Genomic DNA, 21,423 nt, shown 5'->3' on the forward strand with positions numbered 1-21,423 from the left:
CCAGTCTTTTATATATATTGCAATTCCCCTTTTCTTTGTTTTGGCCAAGGCAAGATGTAATTTCCCTACTTCGGAGATTCCAGGATACTACCATTTCCTTTTTTTAATATGAACTTCCTGTAGACATATGATGTCCATTTTGTTTTTGGAGTTAGAAATTGTTTGTTTTCTTTTTATAGGTGAATTTAGTCCATTTATATTGACCAATATTAATTTCACTTCTTCCTCCATCCTGTTACTTGTTTGTTGCCTTTGTTCCTCTACTTGATTTTGTTTCCCTTTGGTTTCTTGTCCTCACTCCTTCTCTTTCTTGAAATTCTGTATCAGTCTTCTCTCTCACTTCTTGGTCTAATCCTTTTTTCTCCATCTGCTGCTCCTCTTGGCTTTTGGGTTCCAACTCCTTTCTGCTATCTGATTTTCCCTCTATGTAATGTTCATAGAATTCCTGGGCTTTTTCTATGGTGTCAATCCTTATTTTCTTATCTTGCCAGGATCAACCAGAGGAACATTATTTTATATTTTATTAGTTGTGCAGAGAGAAATTGGTAGTTCCTTCTTTGCTCTCTGATTCTCTTTGGTATCTGAGGGTTATGACTTCTTTTCCTTTATAGATCATCCCTTGTTCTTTTGTAGATTTCATCTCTGACAGCTTTTTTTTGCAAATCTTATATGTATTTCACAGGGCAACCTATGTCTTTGTGCATAATTAGTATGCACTCTGTAGATTTCATCAATATTATTCCTCAGTTCACTTTTGTCCATTTGCAATTGGTCAGCTAGAAGATCCCTCATGAGTTTTGGTAGGTCCTCATCTTTTGTCTCTACTATGTTTTGAAATCTTAAATAGAAAGAGGATCTTTCCAACTCTAAATGGACTATTGCCTTCCCGAGTTCTTTGTTGGCTGCTGTCAGTCTTTTTAAGAAAGAATCTTCAAGCAAAGTCAACTATATTGTAAAAAGGAAAAGTAGAAGTAAAAAATGAGGAGACCTGGCTTGACAGTAGTACTTGTGGAGGAAAAAAACCTTGGATGTTCTTATTGAGTAAGGTATATGTGAGCCATTAATGTGGTGGATCAGCTAAAAGGGAAAATGGTATCTTGGGTCACGTTAATAGGATTATAGAATCCAGATCAGAGAAAGTAGTTGTTCTATTCTGCCTGCCTATGCAGCTACACTTAGAATACCGTGTCTTTTTCTGGCCACCATGGTTCAGAAAGCTGAATAAAAAATTGGTATGAGATCAGATGGAGGCTACCATGATGGTAAGGGATTTGGTAGGGGGAATTAAAGGGTAAATTTAATCTACAGAAAAGACACTGAGAAATTTATAAAATATTATCACATACAAGATGGAATGACTTTTTTCTCTATTGTCCTAGAGGGCAAGATCAATACCAAATAATGAACATTAAAATAAAACAGTTTTAGAGTAGATTTCTGAAGAAATAATAATAAAGTTGTCAGCTAGACTGTTACTTGAAGTGATGAGATCTTTGTTTGGATGTCAGAGGCTGGATGCAACCCTGTACTAAACTTGCTCCCAGCATTAATCTCCTTTCTGACTCTGATTCTAAGTGAGGGGATCGTTATTGGTCTATCCTATGAGCCAGGAAAGGATTGGTAGCAGAAAGTGTTCTTTGCTCCAACATCAATTTGCTGTGGGTTAAAGACTTTTGGGCCTTTTGGGGATGCAACCTGTACATATTGGAAAAGAATTAGCAGCTGCAAGGTTACTGACATTGTTCCCTGCAAATGTCCAGGAACTAAAAAAAGTGGTAAGAATCACACTCAGACTCATTCAGTAAATATATAGGTGATATGTACATGTGATGAATAAATTCTTATCGGAGAAAAATTCAGTAAGGCTTGTATCTGGATAGACTTGTTCTGAACAAAGTTTTGTTTTTGGCTTTGCTTCACCCTACTTGGGCATTAAGAATGTCAGATTATTTCAGAGAAGAGATTTAATATGAACACACGAGTGCAGATTTCAAGAAATTTGTTGATATACTGTACATCGTTCTCTAAATTTTAAAAGTTGGAAGGGGCTTCTTTTTTCTGCTGAAATTTCAGCTCTCAAGAACCAGAAGCTATTGGATCCATTCAGACTCTTGAAGGAATGGTGATTGCTTTCATTTATTTCAGTTCTTGAGACCATTCAGCTAGTTTTGGGTTGTAAGCTAAGGTGTCCAGATTTTAACATTTGTAAAGCGGGACACCATTGACCGGGGGGGGGGAGGGTTCTTGATTAAAAATTTGGTCTATATGGAGCAGCAAAATCTTTCATAGAACGCAAAAATAGTATTGTAATATATTTTTTAAAATTATTATTATTATTATTTCTTAGATTTTTAGACCGCCCCCTCTCCCAACAAGGGACTCGGGGCGGTGTACAGTCAATGCAAATAAAATACAGTCGTAACAATGAAATACATTTAAAATACATTTGGAGGGGGAGATAGACTGTACAAGAAATAAATTATTCTAAAACCCTAAAAACATCCCAATTAAAACCCCAAACCCAATTAAAATAAATCCCCGGGAGGTAAAACTAAGAGAGTGCCAGGCCAGCTGATTGAAATAGGTGAGTCTTTAACTTTTGACGGAAGGAGCGGAGGTCGGTGGTAGTTCGAATGTCAGTTAACAATTAACTTAACAATTAATTGGTTAACAATTAACCAATGGAACGACTTGCCACCAGAAGTTGTAAATGCTCCAAGACTGGACGTTTTAAAGAAGAGATTGGACAACCATTTGTCTTAAGTGGTGTGGGGTTTCCTGCCTGAGCCGGGGGTTTGAATAGAAGACCTCAAAGGTCCCTTCCAACTCTTGTTATTCTGACTGCCAAGCGCTCTGGAGCAGAGAGGACCCCAAGGGGAGCAGATGGGGGTCGTTGCCAAAGGAAGGGATGCCTTTCCAGGACAACCACCCCACCAAAGAGGGGGGGGGAAGCCCAGGACGGAAGCTCACCATTGGAAACAGCTCCCGAGGCTCATCCCGCTCCTTCTTTGATCTCTTGCTGCCAGCCCTCTTTGTGGGGGAAGGTAAATCACCTCCCGGTTCCTGGGTGGGGCCGCGGGGATGGCGCTCCGGGCGGGAAACAGGGCTGCGGAAATTTTGGTTCTGGGAGATTCTAATGGTGCGAGTCTATGGAGATTCTCAGCCATCCCAAATGTGGTTTTGCCTAGGAGGTGCTTTCTCTTGTATCCTCGCCCCTCCCTCCCTGATCCTGAAAGAGAAGGGAGCAATGGAGCGATCCACAAATGAGCATTGGGCGATAAGGGGAGGATCCGAAGGGGAGCCGTCCCCTTCCCCCGATCCTTTTTGCTTTGTGTCTGATCCTGCCCGGGAGGGAAGCCCACACTCTTTTGAATGGGGCTGGCCCCGTTTGCTCACCTGGCTACGCACTGAGCCCACAGGCTCCACGATCCGAGCACTGTGCCCCACCTTGCTCTGATCCGATCCGCCGGCTCCCAGCCAGCCAGCCACTCTGGGCGTGCTCTGCTGGCGGGGCGGATTGAAGAGGGGATGTTGCCCTTCTCTGCCTGGGCTCCAAACATGCGGTGGGGTTGTTGGAAGGGGGGATCCGGTGGTCGCAAGGATCCGGGCGGGGGGAACTGGTGGTTGCCTGGATCCGGTCCAGGATTGGGAGGGGAGATTTCTCCGTGGAGGGCTGGGAGCCAGGCGCAAAGGGGCGATGCTTCCATGAGAATGAAGGCAAGGCATGGGAAATTTCTCCTAGATCTCGTTTGGTGTGAACGGGAAGGGGAAGAATCCACATCGCCAAAGGGGGAGAGAGATCTGGGGATTTGGGGGTAAATCTGCAGAGGGGTTCTGATTCTATCCACGCCCCCTCCCCCCCATCCCTTTCCGCAATCGGATCCGCTGTTTTAGAATTGGTGGGAATGCATCTAGGGTTGTTTTGACGTGACAAAAGCCCGAGCACATAAGGCTAAAGTGATCAGACGTCCCGCTTTTGGCGCATTCTTTCCAAAAATCGGGACTTTTTAAAAACGCTGCGGGACGTGGGACAAATTGATAAAAATCGGGACTGTCCCACCAAAAGCGGGACGTCTGGTCACCTTATTGTAAGCTAAATTACTAAGGTAAAAATATTCAGTAAAATAGTACTGAGAAAATGTCATGGGATAATATTATCGGTGTTGACAATTTTTATCATAAAATTACAAATCCAGTGGCAGGTTTAAAATAAGTTTTGTTTTTTAAATACTTGAGAATAGATGCTAGCCCATGAAAAATCTGCACATGTAATCTATAAAATATTGTAAAATTTTTTTACTGTAGGCATTAATGTTGCTATCCCACTAAAAACTTTTAGATTTCATACTGGATGATCAGAAATGAAACAATTGATTGTTTTATTTATCACGTAGACATATATTATTTCATACAAATCCTACTTTAAGTGGCTTACATACTTGTAGAGAATTGGATTAAGTCATAGCAACAAAATCAAAATATGAATTAGTGTATGGAACAAAGAAAGCCATAACTATATATATAGAGGATAAAATATAGATGCATTTATAACTGCTATACAGAAGATTGGAAGCTGCTTTTTTATATCCCTTTTTTCATTTCTTTTTATTTTGGTTCCCATAAGATGGAGCTGTGCAAAGGCCCTTCTGTCCATACTTTCCACCTATCTTTGTAATAGGTTCTATGAGACACAGAAGGCTTGTGCAATGCTATTTGACAAGGCCTCAGGAAACTCCCTACAAATGTCTTTTCAGATTCATCATGTCTAGAATGGGCCAGTTGAAAGCTTCCTTGCCAGCTAGCTCCCTGGAAACAAGAGAATAAGCTATGATTAGGACTGATGTCAATCTTCCACATCCTCAGGCAATATCTCATCTGATCCAAGATAAAAACTAGATCTAACACATGGCTTCCTGTATTTTTTATGTCCATGATGATAAGCCTATAGTTGTCATGGCAGCTTTGAATTAATGAACTGTTCAAATTCCCTTCCTCAAGGCATATTGAAGTCTTTTATCATTGTAAGCTTGACACAATTCATTGATATCCCAGTACGAAGGTCCATCAACTTGGGCAAGAGTATAACTCTTTTGGAGAGATGGTGATATAACAACTGCAACAGTTCCACCTTTTTACTTAACTACATATGCAATATTTTTTTATATTGGGTTATCTGAAGAATAATGATTCTGCTAATGACACAGGTGCTTAAAAGACAATTGCCAATTCCCCTGTCCTGCTACGAAAGCTGGTGTTAAACCTGAAACCTATATGGGCATATTTTCCAGTGGCTTCGGTGGGAGGGGCTACAGCAGGATTTGTTACAGCCTGATTGGTCCAAAGACTGAGGGATTTTTCTTAAGTATCCTCCTTTCCCTCCTGGCTCCCAGTTCCCTCAGTCTTTGGTCCAAGCACTAGCTGTGGCTCCTGTGAGGTAGTTTTATTAATTCTGAGAATTTAATCTGGTTAATTGGATATTCCAGATTATTCAAAATATTGTCAGGGAACTTATTGTCTTACTGAGGGAGCAGGGAGAATTTCTCCACGCTCCCAGGAGCTCCCTGAGAGCCCTTGGCTCTTTCTGGAGCTTTGAATCACCTCTAGCACTGAGAACAGGCGGTTTCCTGAGGTTTTTCAGCCCTAGCTAGACGGAGAGTCTGCAATCGGCGTTTTCGCGCTGTCCTGAGCTTTGCAGCAACTTCAAAGCCCCGCGGTGGTGCTTACCTCTCCGATCGCTTGCCGCGTCTTCAAAGGGCTGCCGCGACTTGTTAATTCTGCTCGAGAAGCGCTGCTCGCAGTCAGCGAGGCGGCTGAAGCATCGTGAGAGCAGCTGAGATAGCAGGAAGCCTCCGATTCGGCTCGTTGCAAGGCTAATCCCTTCAGAGCCAGAAACAGTGAATCGGATCACCCGGATCTTCACCCACGAGGCGCGGCGGCCATTTTGGTGCAACCTCGTGGGTGGCGGCCTCTCCTCACATGCAAGAAGCGGCTAGGACAAGGCCTGGGCAGCCGCTGGTGAGAGGCACGCCAAGCCTCGTGGAACAACAGCAGTGAGGCTTGAATCTGAGACCGGCAGACAACCCAGCAAGACACGTGAGTGAGGCATGGCCTCCACAACCTTGGATGTACAGGCCCAAGGAGAGGGGGTGGAGGAGATCCAGGGCAGGCTTAGCCCAGAACAGCGGCCTCCAAGCCTATGGCAGAACAACGCCCTTCCAGAGCTGCTGCCAGGGATGAGTCCAGAAGACAAAAGGCCCTGGAAAAACAGATGGCCAGGGCAGGGAGGCGAGCACAAGTAACTAGGCCTGATTCTCCCAGTAGGTCTAGGTCTCCCCTTGGGGCCTGGTCTCAGGCATCTGACTCACCTGCTAGGGGTTTCAACCCTTCGTCACCTTCTGTTTCCCCGGCCAGGCTCAGGAGGGAAGTGATCTCCACCTCCCCATCCATTTTCCCCAGAAATTACAGGGCAAGAGTGTAGGACCCAGGGGAAAGAGGATCCAGAGACTATTTACCACCAGCTCAATTAGCCCCACGAGGGCACCCTCGAGACCCCTCAGAGGATGATCTTGAGGATTTAGAGAACTTACCTGCCAGCGTCAGGAGACTGATATCTACTTCCATATACAAAGGGATCTCCTCGGGCCTAGCTCAGAGGGATTCATCCCAGGGTAGGCCTAGTCCTGTGGCAGCTGCCAGGGGCAGGTCTCCCTCCATTGCCAGAGGTCATGATAACCCCAGACAATCCTTCTCCCTCAGTGGTCAGCGAAGGTTCTATCTTGGGAGAGCCTGCTCACCTATACCTTGGGTTCTCTGAGGATGAGGAGGCTGCATCTCCTGAGGCCCCTGTATTCCCAGGCCTCTTTTCCCCCCTGCCTTCAAGCCCATGTTACGCAAGGCCAAGAAGACCACGCAAATTGGCACGGGGGCTCCCCCAGTGTCCCAACATAAGGATCCAAATCTGGCCATGTTCATAAATCCCATATGGAAAAAGAGGAGGTCCTAGCTCCTCCCCTCTTCCTGGAGGTGGTTCAGAATCAGTGGGCAAGGCCCTCTTCCCTGCCCAACCCGGGTGGTAACGACAAACCTTACTACAACATGGAGCAAGCCTTTGCTCAGGCATTACAGCTTCCCACAGTGGACGCTCCGGTTGCCCTGCTAGCCAACGCTTCCTCTGTAGTCTCGGGTGACGTGGCCGACAAGTTGAAACTGGAGGACAAGCGGGCAGAGCTTACTCTGCGTAAAAACTTCAACGCTTCTGCCTGGGCCATTAAAGCGGCCGCGGCAGCCTCCTACTTTAACCGCACAACGGTTATGTGGCTCCGGCAATTGCAGGACCGCATACCAATTCAGGATGAGCGTCCTCATCAAGACCTCACCAAAATTATCTCGGCCACCCAATTCTCGGCGGACGCCACCCTCGATTCCATCAAATTCGCATCCAGAGCTCTAGCCACCTCTGTAACAGCACGGAGACTCTTGTGGCTCCGAAATTGGAAAATGGACAACAAGTCCAAATGGAGTCTGGCGGCGGCGCCCTTCTCAGGTCCCAATCTTTTCGGGACCTCTTTAGACCCCATCCTTGTTGAAAAGAAGGATAAGAAGAAGATCCTTCCTTCTAACACAAAGAAAGCGGACAGTTGTACCGTAGGTCCTCTTCATTTATGGCATCGGATCAGGACTACCGACAGCAGAGGTATATTCCCTATAGTATGATAGGCAGAGCCAGCGACCGTATTATCAGGATAGGAACAGGTTCCAGAGTCAATCCAAACGGCCCTTTCGCGGGGGGGGAGCGGCCATCCCTTCCGCAGGGGGAAATGACTTAAACCTGAGTCTACTCATAGGCGGCCGCCTGCCGTCCTTCGCGGACCAGTGGGATCAGATAACATCCGATGCCTGGGTCAGGGCGACAGTCAGAGAGGGACTCCGGCTGGAGTTCCTCGCCCCTCCCCCAACACTCTTCAGGACTTTTCCCCCCTCCAGGGATCCGGAGAGACGCCGCCTGATGCTCCTCACGATCCAGCACCTGCTGGACATTCAGGCAGTTGAACCGGTCCCTCGGGAGGAGTTGGGTCAAGGCATGTACTCCAACCTGTTCGTCGTCCCGAAGAGCTCCGGGGGATGGAGAGCGATCCTGGACTTGAAGCGTCTCAACTCCTTCCTAGTCTACCGGCGCTTCAAGATGTCCTCCCCCAAATCAATTCTCCTAGGTATCAGACAGGGTGACTTCATGACATCAATAGATCTAACAGAGGCATATTTACACATTCCAATTCGGCCAACTCACTGCAAATTTCTCCGTTTCTCCCACGGGGGTCAACATTTTCAATACAGAGCACTTCCTTTCGGCCTAGCCTCTGCCCCCCGTACATTCACGAAGGTCCTGGCAGCAATGGTGGCTCACCTGTGGTCAAGGCCGGTGAGACTTCATTGTTACCTCGACGACGTGCTCGTCCTTGCCCAATCACGGTCACAAGCGGTACAGGACTTGCAGACCACCATCCAGACACTGCAATCCCTGGGCTTCTCCATCAACTTTCCCAAGAGCCATCTCTCACCCTCAACAACAATCCTTCACTTGGGCACAGAAATGGACTCAAGGTCGGGCCTGGTTTGTCTCTCCCCAGAACGTCTAACAAGTCTTCAGAAGCTTGCACGACACGTCAACACAAGTCGGTCCGCTTCCATCCTGACCTTAGCACGATTATTGGGCAAAATGGTGTCGTGTATCAGGATCGTGCCGTGGGCGTGACTACACTCCAGAATGCTCCAGTGGACTCTCATTCCATTCCAGAGGCGGAGACTGAGCAACTCTCCGCGCCCCATTCAGATCCCGCCAGATCTCCGGTGGTCCCTGAAGTGGTGGTTGTCCCCCGTCCCTAAACCGCGGGGCCGTTTTGGGAGCCGGACAGCATTACCATCACAACGGACGCAAGTCTCTTCGGATGAGGAGCAGTGATGGAGTCCAGCCTGGTGCAGGGGCGATGGTCCAAGTCCGACCTCTGCCACAACATCAATTGGCTGGAGCTAAAGGCAGCCCACCTCACCCTGCTTCATTTCCGGGCCTCGATCTCCAACCGGCATGTCCTCCTCCTGATGGACAATGTTGCAGCGAAAGCCCATATAAATCGTCAAGGGCGGACCCACTCCAGAAGCCTGTGGATGGAGGCTCAGAAGCTTGGCAGATGGGCGGAGAAGAACCTGGCATCAATCCTATCAGAACATATCTTGGGCGTTGCCAATCACCAGGCTGAGCCGTGTGATGGTGGATCACGGCGAGTGGCGGCTCGACCTGGAGATATTTCACAGGATCTGCCTCAGGTTCGGTGATCCACTGGTGGACTTGTTTGCCAGCCCGAGCAACACACAGCTCCCCCACTTTTTTTCCCATTTTCCCTCTCACAACGCGGAGGGCACAGACGCCCTTAGGAGTCCGTGGCCTCCCGGTCTGCTTTTTGCCTTTCCTCCCCTCCCCCTGATCCAGGGCATCCTGAGGAAGATAGTTTTGGAGGGGGGCCTTGTCATCCTGGTGGCCCCATTTTGGCCGAGACGCCCATGATTCACGGACCTTGTCCAGCTGTCAGTGGCCCCACATTGGCGGATTCCTCAGGAGGAAGTCGCCTTGCGCCAGGGGATCCTGAGGCCCCCAGAGTGCCAGTGGCTCCAGCTGATCGCCCGGCTCTTGAGCGGAGCCTCCTGAGGGGCGCGAACCTTTCCACCAAAGTCATCTCCACCATTGAGGTGTCCAGGCGCCCCTCGACCACATGTATTTATAACTCTACGCGGTTGGCCTTTGCGTCCTGGTGTGGGAGTTCCGGATAGACCTGACCTTGGCTTCGGTCACTCAGGTCCTCAAATTCCTGCAACATGGGTTAGACCGCGGGCTATCCCATAATACGTTGAAGAGACAGATAGTGGCCCTGTCCTCAGTCCTAGCAGGGGAGGGGCCTTGGTCGTTAACCCAGTCACCTTTGGTGAAAGGCTTCCTCAAGGGCGCAGCTAATCTGTGCCCTTCCCCTGTACATAAGTTCCCCACATGGGATTTGGCCCTGGTCCTTAGAGCCCTGACGGGGGCTCCTTTCGAGCCCCTGAGGACAATGCATCTTAGATTCCTTACCCTGAAAGTGGCTTTCCTTGTGGCCGTCACTTCGGCCAGATGCATCTCCGAGTTGGGCACCTTGTCGTCCAAGGAGGACTTGTGTCAGTTCCATCAGGACAGAGTTGTCCTGCGGCTGGACCCGGCCTTCCTGCCAAAAATCAATTCCTTGTTCCATAGGTCGCAGGAAGTCATCCTGCCCAATTTTTGTCCTTCCCCTGTCCACGAGAGGGAGGTCAGTTGGCACCAGCTGGATGTCCGCTGAGCGCTTCGCATTTATCTCAGGCGCACCTCCACTTTCACACGGTCAGATTTTTGTCCAATTTTTGTCCTTCCTGTCCAGGTCCCTGGGGCCTAGGGTGTCTTCCACCACTATTAGTAGGTGGGTCCGTCAGGCCATCTCGGAGGCCTACCAGGCAGTTCACCAGACTCCACCACAGGGTATCACAGCCAACTCCACTAGAAGCATGGCTACCAGGGCTCCTTTGGAGGATATCTGCAGGGCAGCCACTTGGGCCTCCCCTTCCCCATTTGTTCGACACTACCGTCTAGACCATTTCGCTTCAGGGGACACAACCTTCGGCCATAGGGTGCTCCAACAGGTAGTGACCCCCCCTCCCCCGGAGTGTCCGACTCACCCTGGGACTTAGCTTGGGTATGTCCCTGCTGTAGCTTCTCCCACCGAAGCCACTGGAAAAGAGTGTTGGTCCTTACCTGAACGCTTCTTTTCAGTGGTGAAGGTGGGAGGGGCTACTTTCCCACCCTAGATTAGGGTTAAGGGGTCGGGGTGGTGGATGTTTTTTGTCCTGTTTCTGTTCCGTTGTATGGTTGCTTTTCCTTACATATTGCTATCAGCTTTTCCATTCGACCTCAGGAACTGGGAGCCAGGAGGGAAAGGAGGATACTTAAGAAAAATCCCTCAGTCTTTGGACCAATCAGGCTGTAACAAACCCTGCTGTAGCCCCTCCCACCTTCACCACTGAAAAGAAGCGTTCAGGTAAGGACCAACGCTTTTTTTCAGGAGGAAATTGTTCCACCTTACTCATTCAAGTCTTGATGAAAGAGGACTTGTTGAGAGAAATGTATTATAGACAGATATATTATTCGAAACTAGATTTTAGGTTCTTAGAGGGCAGGTAACTTTCTCATTCCTGTTCTCTTAACACATCACTTCATTTCCTTCATCATTTACTTCTCCCTCAGACACATGAAGAGACTAATGCACTAACAAGTAGTAATTTTCAAATAATGTAAATCCCAAACAGTTCACCCATGTTTTAGTTTCGTAATGTATTTATAGGCTGCTTTGTATACTTTGGTATACATATTGGAAAAACTAATAACTTTGTGGAAGAAAGCAATGGGAAACTGTTTCTATATTGCAGCTCAGAAAGCTACATGAATGAGTTCATGAAATCACAAGTGGAACTTGACCTGAAGAAAAACTTGGCTCACCCCTTGATAACCAGTGTAGTAAAGCATTCATATTTCAAAGTCTGTTTGACAACTCACTGCATGCAAATTGTTCAATCAACTGTGTTGAAGAGGGCTTTAATAAGAGGAGGACAATCCAAATGTTTGCATGCTGGAAACTTTCTGAAAATATTCCCAGCAATAAAAAAATATCCCCCAAATAGTGCCAGTGCATTTGTATCCTTAACAACTCATTCTCTGAACTGCAGATTGTGTACTTATTTATGTATGTGCTGTTTACAGACAAAATAATCTAATTGTGTAGAATATGATATTATTTATTTCTTAACAAAGCAAAATGTAGCTATTCAGATTGTAGAAAATTAGCACCCACCCTTCTCCTAGAAGAATGAAATATTATAGGAAATATTACAAAGGCAGAATATTTCCCCTAAAAGAGAAATACAAATTTCCCTCTCCCCCCACTCTCTCTCCTTATTTTATTTATTTAGCCAAACTACAAGCTTGATGTGTAATGCATAATTCTGCAGTTGCTAAAGAAAAATTATATGTGTATATCTCAGTCAGTTGTCATTTTAAAATATGAATAGCATATCATATTTTTCATTCCTCAATACTTTAATGAGATACATGCATACCAATATATATGGCAGACAGAAACACACAAATACTTGTGGTTGAAAAAAAAGAGTATGCTTATAGGTTGAATAAATTCTCAATCCTGGAAAGAGACCAATTTTTTTTTTGTAATTTTGTGCACAGAGTGTACTTTGCTCAGTCACATGACAGTTTTAACATCTTAGCTTTAAGAATTTGCTGTTTCTGTGCTGCTTAATGCAGAAGAAGCAAACTGTGAACAGCATTCTATTCTTGTCTGCAGTTGTAATGAAATGCAGAAGAGAGAGATGGGTATGGATGATAACTCTTTATGTTATTCATCTTTACTGTTCCTATTGGGGATGAAGAATATGAAAATTTACAAAACCAGGATAATTTTTGGGAGTATGAAATTGGAACTAGAGAAAATAAATTTTAACCTGAGAAGAAAATCTAGTTGATGAATAATCTTACCTGAATAGATCAGATTGAATGTTTACCTAAACAATTACAGAGTTTTGTGAGGCAGAATAACAGAAGGCACAAAGTATATTTATGTGCAATGAGGAATGGGTCTTTGACAGATTTGTGAATGTAATGACTTTATTTAAGAAATGAAAATACAGGTAATCCTCAATGGCAATTGAGAGCAGAATTCCTGGCAGTAAGTGAAACGGTTGTAAAGTGCAACTGCAAAAATTAGCAACAGCATTCCTTGTAATCCTAGTTGCTGTTACTTTCTGCCAGCTTCCCACAACCAAAGTCAGCAAGGAAATGGAACGTTGATCCTACCTGAATATTGTTTCTCAGGATACAGCAGGATGGTCTAGGAATGGGATTATCATGTCCTGATTGGTCCAGAGACTGAGTAATATTTTTTTAGCCACACCTCTGACTCTCTCTCCTTGGCTCCAGTTTCAATGAGGTTGCAGCTTCACAGAGTGATCTGAAAAGGGACAAAATGACAACCAGGCCATCTCCAACACTAGCCCACTATGGACCCTAAGCTAGGGCGGGCCCCGGACCCTCCTGCAGTATCTTGAGAAACAATGTTTAGGTAGGACCAATGTTCCGTCTCCAGGTTATACTGCAGGAGGGGCCGGGAATGGGACCAAGTTGTCATCCTGGGGGGGGGGGGGAACTGATTGGTCCAGAGTGGCCAAAGTGGCTATAACCTGTTGGAGTACCCTACGGCCAAAGGACGCCTCAGCGGATGCGAAAGCATCCAGTTGATAATGTCTGTTAAAGGGCGACGGCATAGCCCAGGCCACTACTCTGCATATATCTTCAATAGGAGCCCTAGTTGCTCATGCTATGCTGCTAGCAGCATTCCTAGTGGAGTGTGCTGTAATGCCAGATGGTACCAGATGGCCCCGGGCCTCATATACCTGTGCGATCGCTGCCTGTAACCAGCGCCCAATGGTTGAAGGGGTAACCCTAGTTTCCAGTGTAGCTTTCTGGAAAGAAATGAAGAGACCTTCCTGACGGCTGTTGTGCACTTAAGGTAAATCCTAACTATTCTGTGGACGTCGAGCCTATCCCAGAGACTCTCCCTATCATGTGACAGGGCAGGACAGAAATCTGGCAGAATTACTTCTTGAGACCTCTGAAATGGTATATTCACTTTCGGGATGAAAATGGGGTCCAGTCTAAGAATCACCCTATTTTGATGAAAAATGCAAAAATCCTCCCTAGAAGACAGAGCCCCAAGCTCTGAAATGCACCCGGCTGATGTTATGGCAACCAGAAACACGACCTTGAGCATGAGGGATCTAATGGATTCGAAGGGAGCACCTATAAGGGCCTGAAGGATGGTGGGTAGGTCCCACATAGGGAACCTATGATAGTCAATGGTTGGAGGTTGGCCGCCCCCTTGATAAACTTTTTAATGACCAGATGCTGTGAGAGGGGCAAGGAATCAGGGCCCACTGCACGTCCTGGTGTGTAGCTGGGCCCTATCCCGATGCACAATATCATTTTGCCCAACAGGCATGATAGAACAACGATGGGAACTGACCATGTTGAGCGAACTTGCCGGACCAACTCCCTCAGCCTGGATTGTCGATCCGGTGACAGGAAGACCTTCCCTGTCCTGGAATCTATGATTGCCCCCAGGTGAAGAAGCCAAGTCATAGACACCAGGTGACTTTTTGAGAAGTTCACTGAGAACTTGAGTTCTTGCAAAGTCTGAATAGTCAGGTGGAGGTCATGAGTGATCTGTGTGGGCGACGGCTTGTACCAGAATGTCATCAGGTAGCATTGGAGTCTCTCCGGGGTGGCACGCAGATGAGCTGCCAATGCTGCTAAAATCTTCATGAAAGTTCTGGGAGCAGATGCTAGATCAAATGGAAGGGCCCAATACTAACAGTGCACCCCTGAGTGGGAGAACCTGAGGTATTTGTGATGGTCTGGGAAGATCATAATGTGTAAATATGCCTCCGTGAGATCTATGGAGACTAGATGATCCTCCTTTATGATCCACTTTAGGATGGACTTCAGAGAGAACATTTTGAACCTCCTGTACACTAGGTAAGTGCTCAGGACCTTCAGATCAAGAATTGCCCTCCATCCCCCCGAACTCTTCAGCACCACAAAGAGATTGGAGTAGAACCCCAACCCTTGATCTGCTGGAGGAACAGGTCTGATTGCTTGGATCTTAAGAAAATGTTGTATAGCAAGTCACATAAGGCTCTGCTTCACCTTGTTCCTGGATGCCGGAAATGCCCTGAAGTAGTTTGGGGGAAGGGAGAGAAACCCCAACCTGAGCCCCACCCTCACTGTGTTGAGGTCCCAGGCTTCTGATTTGATTGCTCCCATTGATCCACAAACAGAGTGAGGCGACAGCCTTTGAGGAGACTCGGGTTTGTGTCTCTAACCTCTGCGGTAGGGATGGCCGCCGGTCCCACAAAAGGGCTTACTCTTGCCTGGGTTTTGGAACCTGTGTCTGTCCTGTGAGTAGGGGCTAGAAGTCTGCCTATCTGACCTGGCTTGGAAATACCTTTGCTGATGGAAATCTGTGTCTGAAGTACGGAAGGAAGGCCTATAAGTGTAGAGGGCCGGACAAGAATCCGTGCATTTAGCAGAGGTATGCAGCACCTTCTTATCCTGGTTCTCGACCAGAATGGGGTCCAGAGACTCCCCAAACAAGGAATCCCCTGTGTATGGGGCTGATGCCAACCGCCATTTTGACATTATCAGTTTGCCAACTCCGCAGCCACAAGAGATGCCTAGATGACATAGCCCGGGATGCATATTTTACCGTGTTAAGGGTAGCATCCATGGAGAACTGGGTGGCTTCCATTAACTTGTTGACATCCTGCTGAAGGTGGCCATCCTGAGGGGGAATATGGTCCCGCAATTGACGTAGCCACAGCAGGGTAGTACAATTAAAGAAGGAGGCCATGGACGCAGCTTTAATGACCCAAGCCGATGCCTAAAGTCTTACGTAATGTAAGCTCACCCCGCTTATAATCAGCTTTAAGGTTGTCAGCTATATCTCCAGTCACTAAGAAGGAGGAAGACTCTAAAGGTGCTACTGGGGCTGTCAGGGGAAATTTCACCCTGAACTAATGAGGTCTTGGAATCGACGGCTTTTCCAAACAGCATATCATCAAGAAGCGAAAAATAAAATAAAACCCGAGAACATGTTCTAATGAAAACAAACTTTAATACAAAAATAACAAAATAAGAAAATAAAACAAATCTATCTAATTGTTACATTTTGGCAAGAACAATGTTGTCCGCCTTCTTGAAGACGAACAAAGATCAAAAGGAAAGAAGTCTCTGGAATGTGTGATGTATTATAAACGTGTTAAGCATGCGCAGTAAATCATTGTCAGATAAGAAAAACTTCTCTACAGTATAATTTATAATAGAGGCTCAAGTAGACAAACAAAATAACGTAGTGACACCCCTTCTTTTGTCACTTGGGCTGATGTCATCAAATCATCAGATAAGGCACATCTTCTTTTGCAGATACTCATGTTGAACTGCTGAAAGTGGTTTGTTGAGCATGTCAGCAATCTGATCATGTGTAGAAACATATTGCAATTTAACAAAACCTTGCTTAACTAATTGCTTTGTGTTTTGATAACGAATGTCAATGTGTCTGGACCTAGAACCTGTGAAATGTGACTCAGAAATATAAACCACCGATACGTTATCTTCCATCACGGTGATTGGTCGAATCGGACGTGTCCAGATATCTGTGATCAAAGCATCAAACCACGTTAGAGAATTACATGCATCTGAAACACAAGCATATTCAGCTTCAGTAGATGAACATGAAACAAAACTCTGTTTTCTCACTTGCCAGTAAACAGGACATCCATTCAGGAACATCATGTAACCTGAAGTACTTTTGCATGATTTCTTATCACTTGCCCAATCAGAATCGGCATAACAACATAACTTTGGATGATCAGTGTGTGTTGGTTCTAGCAATAACTTCATGTGTTTAGTGTGCTTCAGGTATTTCAATAACTTCTTTTTAAACAGAAATTTTTATTGGTTTTACAAAAAGTTTCAGGAAAGGGGATAATGGATAAAGTTACAAATTTTGACAGCTACGTTATGCAGGAAATGGCACTCCCCCCAATTCTCATAATTTTCACTTATTAATACATTAGATAATTACTACTTAGCAGTATTTTGACAGCATATTTTAACCTTATGTCTTCAAGTAATTTCAATCTATTTTATATCAAACAGAAAAAATTCCCTGTATTAGCAATTGCATTATTTTTCTAATTCACTTTTGTGATCTAAGTTTTCTCAGTGTTGCCTCTTCTCCCCCCACCAGCAAGGCTCCGGCACCTCCTGTGTCTTTTGTATCCTATGTGGCATCATCAGTTTTGTCTAGGAGCACTTTGTTTTTTTCCATGAAGGCCTCGGCCTCCATAGTTGTATTAATTCTAACTCTAGTGTCCTCCCAGAATATCAGCATACCTTCTGGCAGAAGCCATCTAAACCAAACCCCTTTCTGGTATAGTTTCTTTGCTAAAAGCGAATATTTTTTTCTTTTATCTCTGACTTTCTTTGGGATTTGTTTCAGGATGACTATCTCTCTATCCTTGTATTTTAACACTTGCTCCCTTTGTGCACTCAGAATCTCATCTCTTGTAGTCTTTCTAAGAAATTTAATGTGAACCTCGCTTGGAACATTGTGTGTTCTAGCGTAAGCTGAGTTGACTCTATAGACCAGGTCAATATCCCATCCCAACTGTTGTCTGTTTTTTTTAATATATTCAGCCAATAGCTTTGTCATATTTTCCCTCAAATCTTCATCATCAGCCTCAATTACATTTTGAAATCTAAGGAAAAAAGACATCCTTTCAAACTCCATTTTTATCTGATGGTTCTCAAGTTCTTGATTTCCTCTCTGGACCCCCCTCACCTCCCCTCTCATCTCGGCTGTCCCCTCCTCCAAAACTTCCAGTCTTTGCATATTTTGAGCCGTTCGGTTTTGGTTTTCTCTGAGCTGTTCGTTCATTTCTTTCAGTTGATTCTTCAGTTCCTCCTGCCCCTTTAAGATCTTTTGGAGCATCTGTTGGGTTAAGTCCTCCTCTGGGGCCTTGGGCTGTAACAGAGATGTTAATGTTTGTTGCCTGCTGGGGCTGGACGTTGAGGATGTTGGGGCAGAACCAGCAAAGCCTGGTTTCCCAGGTGGTGGTCTTTTTGGTGCCATTTTGATAAAGAGAGCTCAGAGATGCCTGTGTCAATACAGTGAGAAGGCAACTGTAAAAGTGGATAGCCAAGAGAGATCACGAGGCAGGCAGTCCAGGCAAATAAAGACCTTTTCTATAGTTCAAATCCAGACAATAAAATCCATTGTTCCAAGTCCAGAATATAGTATATCAAGAAATATCTCTGAGTGTCATGGAGACAAAGACAAAATGCCAGCAGTTTCCATGGGTGGAGTCAAATTTCAGAGTGCATGAAGACAGTGGAAGTGTGCCATCTTGCCTTGCCAGCACCGGGATCAGAAGGCAACAAACCAAAAGTTTTCAAAGTTTTCATAAAAGTCAGATCATCACCTCATTTTCACAATTGCAGCAGAGTATTCATCTGCTGCTTACTAAGAGTGTGATTTCATTCCAGAGCTCTCCCCACTCCTCCTCCTCCGGGGGCAGAGAGCAGTTCAAAGCCGCTTGTCCAAGGGGGGGGGGGAATCCCCCTCCCTCCATTCACACTTCCCAAGAACAGATTGAACGCTTTAAAAAGCTGGCAATCCTTTTTTTTTAACAGTCAGAAAAGGGAACGGGGAGAGTTTCCACCTCACCACATTGCAGCTGCAGCCTTCCAATTGTCGAATTCGCCCAGCTGTCTCGACGCGAAAGCGCGCAGGAGCGTAGGAGCTCCTCGCGCCTCCCCTTTAGCCTCCTGGTGCCTAGGGCAATGCAGAGAGCCCCCCCCGTGGCCACTGCCGATGCAGAGGACCCCCAGCTAGCTGCCCCCTTGGCAGGGGCCCCTACAAGGCTCCCTGTGCCCCCCCAATCAGGGGGGAGCCCACCAAGAGCATGCGGGGCAAGCAAAACATGCCCGTCGCTCTCCACAACCTGAACCGGCCATATCAGGTATTTCAATAACTTCTTAATGCATGCCCAATGAAATTGTGTTGCCTTACCTACGTGTTTTGATAAAAGATTAACACTAAGTGCAATTTCGGGTCTGGTCCAACTACTAATGTATAACAGTGAACCAATGACTGAACGATAAAGTGTTTGATCCTCGAACTCAGGACTTGGTTCATGTGTTAAGTTGTGAAAATCTGTTTGCATGGGTGTCTTTGTTGTGTTAGCATCTTTCATGTTGCAATGATGCAAAATGTGGTCAATTTTCTCCTCTTGTGAAAGACTAAAACCCTTCTGTGTTTTTTCAATCTGAACACCTAAATAAGTGCTAATGTGACCTAAAGATTTCAGTGTGAAGTATCTCTGCAAACTTTTGGCAAAAATCTCACTCATTTTCTTATTTGGACCAATGTAAACAATATCATCAACATAAACAAGAATTATCTCATATGCATTGTTTTGTCATCAGACTGCGTGGCATCTGCCATATCATCTCTAGGAAAATAAACTCCAGGATCATTGGAATGAATCCTGGACCAGTCAATATCTTCCTCAAAATTAGCAGATTGTGAAATGACAATCACATGTTTAGGATCAATGAATTTGAACCATTTTGAGTTATCATCCATACCCATAAATCTCAGTCTCTTTGCTACTGGACCTCCCTTTCTTCTTTGAGTTAAGGGAGTGTTCACCATAGCGTATGAACCAAAAATGTGGAGGTTCTTGAGATCAGGCTTGTAGCCATACAGCATGTAGAAAGGAGTTTGATTGATTACACTGCTCCAAGTACGGTTGACAATGCAATTTGCATATTTGATTGCTTCACCCCAGTATATGCTACCGAGGTTGGCATCTTCTAGAAGACAATGCATCATGGTTTGTAAAACCCCTTGTCTTCTTTCTACGACTCCGTTATGAGCCGGTGTATATGGAATGGATGTCTGATGAAGAATTCCATTCTTACGCATCCAGTCCTGGAAACGCTGAGACATGAATTCTGCACCACGGTCACTCTGGATTCTGGCGATGCGAACTTGGTATTGTGTAGAAATAAAAGCTGCAAAGTCTTTAAAGATCTGAAAGGTCTCAGATTTCTCTCTCATAGGATATAGAAATCCATATCTAGAATGATTATCTACAATAGTTAGAAAATACTTTATACCACCAAATGATGGTGGGAAAGGACCCACTATGTCAGTGTGTACCAAATCAAAAATGCATGTTGACAGGCATGTAGCATATTTGGGAATTGCAGCTGCCTTGGATTTAGCTTTCCTGCAAACTGCACAATCCAAAAACACCTTACACCCCTTTAGATCCAAACCTTTTGCGAACTCCGGCATCTTTCTAAGAACACGGAAACTGGCGTGCCCCAATCTTCTATGCCACTTGTGGATACACCTGGAATGCAAAGGTTTACCAGTTAGTGAATTCTCAACATTAACAGTTTCATGAGGATCCTCAGGCTTGCTCTGAGCAATCTGTTTCTGTTTTCTCTGTTTGTTGGCTTTAGGAGCAATGGGTTCTCTCTCTGAATCAACTCTCTCTGGGCCCGTGCTGTCCCTTTTTGGAGTTTGCATACTTGCCTGTGTTTGCCTTTTAGGCTTTGGCTTTAAGTAATAAACACCACCAATTAGCATGGTTTCAGCAACAATATCTCCATCTTTAACTATGTAATTTGCTTTTTCGAGGTGGTGAACCTGGAACTTTAAATCTCCAGACAAATGACTTTGACTAAGCAAATTACTGGTTGCTGAAGGTATGTAATAAACATCAGGGATGAATGTATCGAGCTCTTCAATGTAAACAGTTCCTTTTCCCACGACCTTGCAAGTGTGGTTGGAGAAAGAGTACAGTTCTCGATACTCGGGCTCTGGCTCGCCCATCTCTGTGAACAGTTCTTTTCTGTGGGTAATGTGTACAGCTGCTCCACTATCTAAAGTCCACAAAAGACATCTGTCGTACTTTGGATCAGGTTGTGGAACGTTGGTTATGGCCAATGTTGCGAGTGGAGCTTGTGGATCACGCCTTGGACCACGACGATCTTGTCTTCCGCCTCTACCTCTGCCTCCGGAGTCTGTTCCTCTGGGCTGGTATGTGATGGGAGCTGGAACTCGTTGGGGACAATCCCGGGTGTCATGTCCCATACAATTACAGATATAACATTTTGGCATCCTTGGAGCGTAGCCTCTTCCTCAGAAGGGACCTCTAGCTGGAGCTTTGGACGCTGGGGGTCGTTGCAGATGTGGTGTAGCTAATTTGATAGCTTCCTCCTCAATTAAAAGTCTGCAGACATGATTAACTGTGCGTTGAGCAATAGACACGTAGTTAATCTTTGCAATGGCATCTTTCCATTCATAATTCAATGAGTTAATGATGCTAATCATTTGGATATCATTGATAACATTGCCACTTTCTCTCAATTCATTTCTCATTCTTTTCAGTTTGGTTAAATGTCCACCAATTCGTTCACCAGGTTTCAACTTCGAACCATGGAACTCAGACATGAGCAAACATGAAGATTCAATTGAAATGGGCCTGTAGCAATCTTCCAAAATAGCCCAAATTTGTTGGGCTGTTGCATCAGGTGGAAAGGTAACCTGCAGTTCAGTGTCCATAGACATGAGCAAAGTTGTGCAGGCCCTAGTCTCTAGGTCTCTTATTGCAGGAGTCCATGGTTGTGCAGGAGGATTAAAACCCATACAGTGGGTACCTTCTCTG

The 21,423-nt window shown here is 45.6% G+C and overlaps 1 protein-coding gene across 5 annotated transcripts in view; it reads left to right on the forward strand.

The window, feature by feature from the left end:
- Positions 1 to 21,423, forward strand: part of ELMO1 (engulfment and cell motility 1) — a 481,433-nt gene that overhangs the window by 115,582 nt on the left and 344,428 nt on the right. Inside the window, exon 1 of one of the 5 annotated variants that reach the window (XM_081932595.1) lies at positions 12,397 to 12,439. The exons of the other annotated variants lie outside the window; for them this stretch is intronic. The gene's annotated coding sequence lies outside the window, so the exon portion shown is untranslated. Of the gene's footprint in view, positions 1 to 12,396; positions 12,440 to 21,423 lie in introns of those variants that run through there. 5 annotated transcript variants of the gene reach the window in all.

The sequence above is a fragment of the Natrix helvetica genome (assembly GCF_964273705.1).
Source record: "Natrix helvetica genome assembly, chromosome: Z".
NCBI classification, from domain to species: domain Eukaryota; kingdom Metazoa; phylum Chordata; class Lepidosauria; order Squamata; family Natricidae; genus Natrix; species Natrix helvetica.